We start from the raw sequence: 9,449 nt of genomic DNA, 5'->3' as shown, positions 1-9,449 counted from the left end.
TCTTGTCTAGATCTGAAACTCTATTCATCTTATGCACACCACAGTAACACCTGCTTGAGTAAAGACCTAAAGAAAGGTGATATTTTAATAAGAAACTTTACAGAAGTCCTTGGAGCTATTTCTAAGTTATCTAATCTAGCAAATTGATTGCTTTTGTTGTTACTTTCAATAATATGAGTCATTTATATATTTGTAACTGATAGGGATGAATCTGAGAATGTTTGTAGATGTCAATTCAGTGATATAATTTTAATAGACATAATAAATATGTAAATTACTTTTTGTGTGTGGCTTTCCACACACAAACACTAACGGTTAGAGATCCTATAGCCAAATCTATCAGAGTTGATAGATTTGCACTGCAAAATCATCTAGTGACTCAGTGAGCTAAATTTAGCATGGGCAAAATTTCAATTTTCAGGATATAGGGTAGTTTCCTTTTGTTATCAGAGAATTTTCTGAGCATTTCAGCTTTCAGATAAAGAACTTTCTCTACAAGAAATGTTAATTGATTCTCACTGTGTGAAATGAGATTTAGAAACTTGTGCATTTTGTGTGTGTGTGTGCATACATATAAGGTCCACATTTCAGTCACATACATCTCCACTGACTTGGATTAAGGTCGGTTATATACATAATACTGCTTTGAAAACCTCTGTTTCTTCATGTCTGTCTTTGTAAAGATGAATTCATACTCCCCCACTCCCATGATTTAACAGGAAATTTTGTTTTTAGTGATTGTATCAGTTGTTCCTCATGCGTACTCTGCAGTCTGTACTTTCAGCTTGCTTCAGATGCTTCTGTTCCTTTCTGAGTAGAGAAAGTTAAGCTCTAGTGCATGTTTGTGAAGGCTTTACTAAGAGCAAATCCTGCCTTAGCAAAAGCAGCTTCAAAAGCATTGCATTTTGATTAATAGCAAATTTGTTCTAAATATTGTGTTAATATAAATAAAATTATAGTAATAAATTCATAAGTTATCCAAAGGTGACTAATTTTATTTAGCATTTTACTGGTACATTCACTAGAATATTCACTTTTTTTTTTTTTTTAACCTTAAGGAGCATTGTCTTCACTTTGTTGCTTAGATGCAATAGTAGAAATAGACAGTTGATTTCTGAATGGGTCACATCTTGTTTGCTTTGAAGGCACAACCTAAAAGCAATTTAAGAATGAAAGCTGGTAATTAATGTAGTTCTGAAAACAAGACAGTGCTTTTACCTAATGCTCAGAAAGTGTAGAGTACATTTATATGATTTATAATTAAACAACATCATGGGTGTATAGAAAAATGAGAAAATTATTCTCCCTCCTTCTCCAAATTATAATATCCCTATTGCTATGGACAGTAAAAACCAAACTGCACATTTTCTTTTAACCAATAAGGTTTTAGTTCTTTCTTATCTAACTTCAACATACTTTACTCACAGCTATCTTCAAGCAGTCAGTGAACTCAGGATGAGGAAAAAAACACTGAAACACTTTTTTCTCTAAACAGGATGAAAATCCAGATCACTGTTGTCACGTATCAAGATATACTCTTCTGAGAAAATAGCAATTTAAAAAGCATGTTACATGTGACAGTGATGGTTTCCTGTAATCAACCCAATTCTGACAACACAGAAATATTTTTTACAATTACCTGGAAATTGATTACTTCTCTGAAAAATAGACATATATTTAGACTAATATTTTCATTTACTTCTGTCATCAAAATCTTTCCCTTACAAAAAAAAATATTACAACACCCTTTTACACAGTCATACATGAATAGTAGCAAACTGTGAGCTACTTCTTGGGGGAAAAAACAAGACCAAAAAAAAAAAAGAAAAAAAGTGAATCCAAGAACTGAATTTCACTTAACATGGCACTTAAATTCACCCTTCTAATAAGCCTAAAATACCACAACAAGGAGAATTTCCAAGAGTTCATTTTTATGAAGTCTGTATAGAGTCTCTTTATCTCAGTCCCAAAAGCTTTCAAGAGCAGAAAGGCCAAGACGTGAACACTGTCTTGTCTGCAGGACTGCCATCAAACATAACACAGTTTGCTGTTCTGTTTTTCATGAGCAAGATTCTGATAGTTGCTGGTTTAGGTTTCACTTAATTATTAAAGATCTTATTATTTGATCTTAAGTATTTATTATTAAATACTTTTCACAGAAGGAAAATCCATTTAAATCCTCTGATTATCAGTGATATATATGTACAATGAAGGATGGTTACACTTTGCTGTCTATTACTATGCAGTCATGATTTTTCAAGAAGACGCATTTGTCCCACCTTAAGATATAGGCTGCACAGTTGACATCTGTTATTATCTATAGGTCTGGAGTGTAATGATCTGTAAAGATATTAATAAAGAAAAATCTATATGATACTATTAAATTAAAACTGACATCCGCCTCATCATCATCACGAAAGGAAAACAGAAAAGGCCATGGAAGCAAATATCTCATTATCAAGCATGACACAGATTTAATTTGGGTAATTTCTCATGAATGTTTGCTTACTGGGCTATGGCTTTTACATATTCTTGTTTCTTCAAATATTTAAAGTCAGTGTTGCTCATTTCTTATTGACAAAGTATCTCTACAATAAATGAGCAACAAATCCAACAAAGTCCTCATACATTTTGGGTTTTCATTCTTTTCTTTTTTCCCTCATATGGAGAGGGAAGGGCTATTTTTCCAAAATCACTGGAGCAGAAGCTGTTCATTGTTTTGCTCAAGAGGAATCTGTCACAGAAGTGGAACTCAAAGCTCTAATTCAACTATATTTTAATGCTAAACTATTATATATTCTACGTTTAAGAACTTTTGTTTAATTTGTATAAATAACCTATGCCTTGGCTTCTCTAGTTAAAAGAGATAAAAAGAGGAAGAAGAACACAAGGGAGAGCACTTTTGCTTTTCTGACTATTAATGTTGAAAGTCAAGGAATAATACTTGGATTAATTAAAACAACCTAATTTGGTAATTCTGAAACTTTCAATTTAACATTTAAAAAGATGGTCTCACTCAAGTATAATAAAATATCTAAATAATAATTAAAACAAACAAACAAACATAACAAAACAAAAAACCCTTGTTGGAACATTTCAGAGGATTTAATAGCTGAAATGAGTAAAATCAGAAAAAGTTTCAGCCAGAAGTCTCAAGACCAAACAGGTTTTGCAAAAAATCTTGATTCTTCTTCAGAAGAGCAGTTGGAAAAACTTTTATGAGCATGCTATCAAAAAGAGAAGTAGTATCTGCACTCAGGAATCCCTAACTCTCATTCAGGAATGAGCATTCAATAGAGAATTTCATCTTGGCTAGGTAAAATGTGATGGACATGAAAATTTCAAAATTTTATTGTTTTTCAGAATTATAATTTTTAAAAAAGTTTTTTTCTTGAAAACAATGAAGATCTCTGATATGTAGCAAATTTTATATAATATTTTAAATAAGAAACAGTTTAGTCTCTTGTGTTTTAAATTGGAAATAAACTACAGTGTAATATTCTTTAGGAATAAAAATATTTCCGTATTTGAATGTTGCATTTTGTTATTTATTCTGATCACTGATTTCAATCACAAGTGAGGAAAATATTTGTTCTATGGGAATTATTTTTAGATTTTTTAGATGTATCTTTAAAATTGAGACCTTTTATTTTTACCGAAATGTAAATATAGAATATCTCATATTTTTAACTGTTTTTACAGGCTTTTTTTGCAAATTATAGATCCACAGCAGTGCTTCACAGAACATCCACTTTATTTTGTGAAACACTATTTACTGCTTTTGTAAAATGTAACTACAAGTGTTTCATTTAAAACTGTTAGAATTACAACATTCTCTCTGTAAGGAAAGGAAAAGCAATTCCTTTGTTCCCTTTCATAAATTACCTGTATATTGTATGCATGTTCACTTTGACTCAGATGTATACATCTTTTCCAAGTCATTTTTATCAAATAATGTCCCTAGACATACTGTGAATTAAATTCTTATGGAAAATTTCAGTCCTACATGCTTTGTTTTGTTTTGCTCCGAGTCACTTAATATCAAAGCATACCTTCAATTGTCTGTGAAGTGCAGAGTAAACACTTACATAAATCACAGCTCACATTTTCTTTATCATGCATAACAGTTCAGATGGATTGCCAACTAAACTGTTGTATCTTCAAGTGCTACTTCAGTGACCAGAAAGGGAGTTTAAAATGTCACAAGAAAAAGTGATAAGCAAATGCATTATTTAGTACAAATCCTCAATATGAAACTCTCAAGTGAAAAGGTTACATACTAAGGCGTATCTAAAGCCCCCAGGTGGACTGGCTAGGGGAATCCTGCTTGAATGGTCCTCGGGGGGGGGGGCTCTGGGGATTAAGTCCTCTTTCTCTTGGATAAGGCTTGGCAAAGGAGCTGACTTCAGCTGAGAATGTCAAACCTGTTGGAGGTTACTTTGTGATGTAAAGCAGCTGTATAAAAGGAAAGTTAATTCTCAGCTCCCCAGAAGTCACTCATACTTTACGCTGGGAACTGAAGTTTCAAGAGGCCAAAGGCTAATGATAAAATTAAGACATTTCCTTGATAAAAGGTGAAGAACGTGAACCATGTGCCAGAAAAAAAACTGAAAGAGAGAGAGAAAAAAAAAAAAAGCTGAGACAGAGAGAGAGGCTTTTTAGAGCTATTTTCAGAAAGTCTATATCGTCTTATTTTGGGAATTTGCATCAGAAAACTTGAGTGAAATATTGTTTTGTCTCCGTTGCTAGATGTAAGAGAAATGCACAAATATTTTAAATACAAGGAATTCAACATGTTTGTCTTTTTTAAGAGTAAATTGTCAGGCTGTGATGCCTAAGAATCTGTTATGGCTCAGAAAATTATCAATAGCAACAGTAACATTGACTCTCATAGTTATGTTTTAGGATATAAATCAGTCTCCAAATAGGAGAAAGAGCTATCAAGACAATTCTCTTCTCTAGCGATAGAATAAATATGTAAGATAAAAGCATTGTAAAAAAATAAATTCAGTCCAACAACCATGCAATTGATTATTGAAGTACTACAGTGAATGTTGAATTTGGAAAATTAAAAAGCTAACCGGCACCCATAACTTGCCATAAAAACAGTTTAAAATCATACTGTTATCTTCAAAATTAGTAGATGAAACATCTTCATGGCAAATACATAAATATACATTTGTATTATTTTGAAAGTGATAAACACCTGAAACTCAAAGTAGGAGTTTAATTATGATGATTCTCAAGAACCTAAGGAAAGTGAGTGAACTGAGAATTGTGAGGAATCAGAACTGGCTTGATGGATAAGAAGGATGCAATAATAGTCATGACATTCCTTTAATTAGAAACATTTCCTACACAAGGCATTCTCAGAAGCAGAAAAAGACTAAACGGAATCACTATAAAGTAGGGTATGATACTGTGTGCTGTTTCTTTACATCACTGTATCTTTATGTCACTGAAATGATACAGGAATTAGAATATGTCAGTTTATATTCTAAAGGTCTGAAATATGTCTGCATAATAAGAGGGTTTGGGTCAAATTTCATACTCAACCTTTTTTCAGGTTCTTAAGATGGAAATCCAAACTATCCAGAAACTAATCATGACAAATTTCCTTTATAATTATTGAGAAAATATGTATTTCTGAATTATGGTTCATCCATTATATACTTGGTACTTCCCATATGAATTGCAATCTGAAAGTGCCTGGCTTGCTGTGCTGGTTTTAAAGAAAGAAAATGGTAAATACCTCACAGGAAGACACCAAATAAATGGTAATTAAGTCCCTCTATAATAAACAAATTGTAGTTAAAAGTGAGATTACACAACAAAGCATCTTTTTTTTACATATGTCTGAACATGAAACGTTACAACCTTTGTTTTTTGTCAAACAGTATAGCAGTTTTGCTGAGAACTACTGTAGCTGAGAGCTGTAGGTTCATGTTTATGATGACAAGGTTTGAAAATCTGAAGTTCAGTTTATATAAGACTTGATAAAAGTAATCAAATACTCAGAACACTTTGAAGACATCATTGCCAGATAAAAGAAAAGTTCAAGTTTCTCGCTATGAAAGCACTGTGGGGCAAAAGTATCTGATGACTGGACAACTCATTCATTATACTCAAGGAAAATTATCTTTCCCTGAGGCAATGATCACTGGAATTTGCAGTGATCATAAGAACATGACAGACAGTGATCTCACTCCAGCATTTAGTTTCTAAGATCATAAAAATAAATAATCATGCAAGGAAATTTTTATACAGACATTCTAAGAGCTTGTCCAGTACAGGAAAGAAGCTCTATTTCCACACACCAACAGCTCCAAGAGAAATAATGCAAAATTAAATCAAGAACAGTAGCAAAGTTATTTCAGTTTTTTGTCAGACATAAGATTATATTAGTGTATATACAGAGTACAGAAAAAAGTATAAATGGACTATAGACTCATTCAGTTTGTTCAGTTTTCATGAACAAAACCCCATTTCAGATGACAGCATTTCATACTTTAATTAAGAGTAGTCACAGACACTGCTGAGGAGATAAATGTGGAAAACAGTATTATAATCAAGAAGTGCAGAATCAGATGGGGAAATCAGCAAACACTATCTAGTCTGTCTCTGTGGGTTTTTTTAAGCTTAGAGATAGGAAAATGTATGATCTAGCCAACTGAATTACTATTTTCCCATTCTTCTTCCAGACAGGAGTGACTATCATTGATTACATCAAGACATCAAGAGACTGGTATGGCCAAAAAGAGATATTACCTGGGTATTATTTGTTCATTCTGGGAAGCATGCTAATAGGCTAGGCTAGTACCATAAAACACAAATGCTTATGGAAGAAATACCATTTGGCTACTTGGAAATATATCAGGCAAATCTAGCTCTACAACAAAGAGATTCTCTGAAGTGAAACAAATTCAATAAAGACAGATGCAATGTACTACATTTACTCTCTAGTATATACATAAGACAGGGAAACATGGGTGGGCCTAAGGATTACATCAACTGGAGTCAAAATGCAATGCTAACTGCAGAGAAGTCAACAATATAATTCCATTCTGAAATGGATTAAGAATGAACTTTGCATACAGATTTTGTTCTGACCTGGCAATAGTCTAACCTTGGGCTACAGCAGAGAATCACAGAATTAAAGAGTAGTTCCAACCCCTTTGCCATGGGCAGGGTTGCCACTCACTGGATCAGGCTACCCAGGATCTCATCCAGCCTGTTCATGAATGCCTCCAGAGATGGGGTATCCATAAGCTCTCTGGGCAATGTGTTTCAGCTCCTCACCACACTCTTGAGTAAAGAATTTCATCCTAGTATCTAACCTAAGTCTATCCTCCCTTAGTTTAAAGCCCTTCCCCCTTATCCTGTCACTAGCAGACCATGTAAAAAGTTGGTCCCCCTCCTGTTTGTAAGCTCCCTTCAAGTACTGGATACAGTGAGGTATCCCTGGAGCTTTGTCTTCTCCAAGCTAAACAATCCCAACTCCCTCAACCTTTCTTCATAAGAGAGGTGCTCCAGCCCTCTGATCATCTTCATGACCCTTCTCTTGAAGGGTGCAACAGCTCCACATCCTTCCTGTACTGGTGGCTCCACGCTTGGACACAATACTCCAGATGGGGCCTTACACAGGCAGAGTAGAGGGGGACAATCACCTCCCTCTTCCTGCTAGCCACCTCTCTTTTGATGCAGCCCAGGATGCAGTTGCTTTTCTAGGGTGCTGCAGCACACTTCTGGCTTATGTATGGCTTTTTATCATTCAGAACTCCCAAGTCCTTCTCCACAGAGCTTCTCTCAATGAGTTCTCCCAGTCTGTACTTGTATCTGGCATTGCCTTCACCCAAACGCAGCACCTTGCACTTGTCCTTGTCCATCATTAGATTCTCATGTGCCCACTTTTTGAGTGTGTCCAGGTCCTTCTGGATGGCATCTCTCCCTTCTACCTGTCAGCTGCACCATTCATCTCAGTGGCATCAGCAAAGTTGTGTACTACACTCAATTCCACTGTCTATGTCACTGATAAAGATTTTGAAGAGCACTGTTCCCAAGACAGAGCCCTGGGGGATACCACACATGACCAGCCTTCACCTGAACATAGAGCCATTGATGACAATCCTCTGACTATGAACATCCAATCAATTATTTATCCACCTAGTACTCCAGCCTTCAAACCCATGTCTCTCCAATTTAGAGAAAAGGATGTGGTGCAGGACCATGTCAAAGGCCTTGCACAAGTCCAGGCAGATGACATCAGTTGCCCTTCCTGGTTCACCAATGCCATCACACCCATCACAGAAGGCCACCAGACTGGTCAGGCATGATCTGTGCTTGGTGAAGCCATGCTGGCTGTCTCAGATTGCCTCCTTTTCTCGCATCCCACCAGGATGGGAGTCTGTGAGCACAACACCTCTTGCAGCTGAAGTAAGAAGGCCTCATCAACAGGCTCCTCTTGATCAGGTGGCCTGCTGTAGAGTCTCACCAACAGATTCCTTTTATTGGTCTGGTCCCTAATTTTAACCCACAAGCTCTCAACCTGTTCATGACTGTTTCTTAGAGGCAGCTCTCTGCAGTCTATCAACCTTGTAACAGAGAGGACAACTCACCCACCACAACAACCTTGCTTATATCTTCGAAAAACTTAAAGCCCTCAATCATGGTGTTCCGGTTGTGCGAGTCACCCCACCATGTTTTCACAGTAGCAATAAGACCATAATTTTCCAATTGCACCACAGTTTCCAGTTCCTCCTGTTTATTTTCCATGCTGAGTGCACTGGTATAGAAGCACTTGAGCTGGGTTTTTGACTGTGTTACCTTCTTGGAGAAGCCCTCACAAAAAACTCAGGGACAAATCTGAGGTTTTCCCCCACTGTTTCCTAAAGTGACAGTGTTTCCCGACTTCCACAGCAGTACATCCCTTTCCCTCATCAAATCTAGTTTAAAGCCCTGGTGATGAGCCTTGCCAGCTTGAATATGTTGTATATTCATTATAAGATGCAGCAGGTTGAGGGCCCCTGCTAGCACCTTGTTCCACTAACTTAGCTTTGCTATCTCTCACCTTGTTGCGGACAGGCTTGCTATCACACTTTCCCCCTTCAAACCTAGTTTAAGGCCCTGTCAATGGGCCCAGGAAGCTCCTGGGCCAGAATTCTTTTCCCACTATGACTTAGGCAGACCTCATCAGCAGCCATCACGCTAGGTACTGAGTAAACTGCCCCATGGTTGAAAAAGCCAACATTCCTGTTGTGTCACCAGACTCTTGGCTATGTATTTATCAGACTGGTTTCCCTGGTCCTCTCAGTATCCTTTCCTGCCACTAAAGGGGTAGAGGAAAACACCACATGCACTCCTGCTCCACCAATTAACCACCTCGGTCCTCTGAAGTCCCTTCTGATACCCTTACCATCCTGCAGGAGCAGCTACAGGCTCAGGCACTCCCT

The 9,449-nt window shown here is 36.4% G+C and overlaps 1 long non-coding RNA gene across 1 annotated transcript; it reads right to left on the bottom strand.

Annotated features, from left to right (window-relative positions):
* On the bottom strand, window positions 971-9,155 carry LOC110395345. Its single transcript, XR_002436351.1, has 3 exons — window positions 9,068-9,155; window positions 2,280-2,340; window positions 971-1,152 (listed from the first exon to the last, which is right to left on the bottom strand). It is a non-coding gene; the product is annotated as an uncharacterized LOC110395345 (long non-coding RNA).

This window comes from Numida meleagris, chromosome 3 (assembly GCF_002078875.1).
Source record: "Numida meleagris isolate 19003 breed g44 Domestic line chromosome 3, NumMel1.0, whole genome shotgun sequence".
Classification (NCBI taxonomy): domain Eukaryota; kingdom Metazoa; phylum Chordata; class Aves; order Galliformes; family Numididae; genus Numida; species Numida meleagris.
The sequence above is the reverse complement of the archived record's forward strand: the minus strand, read 5'-3'. Positions and strand labels throughout refer to the sequence as shown.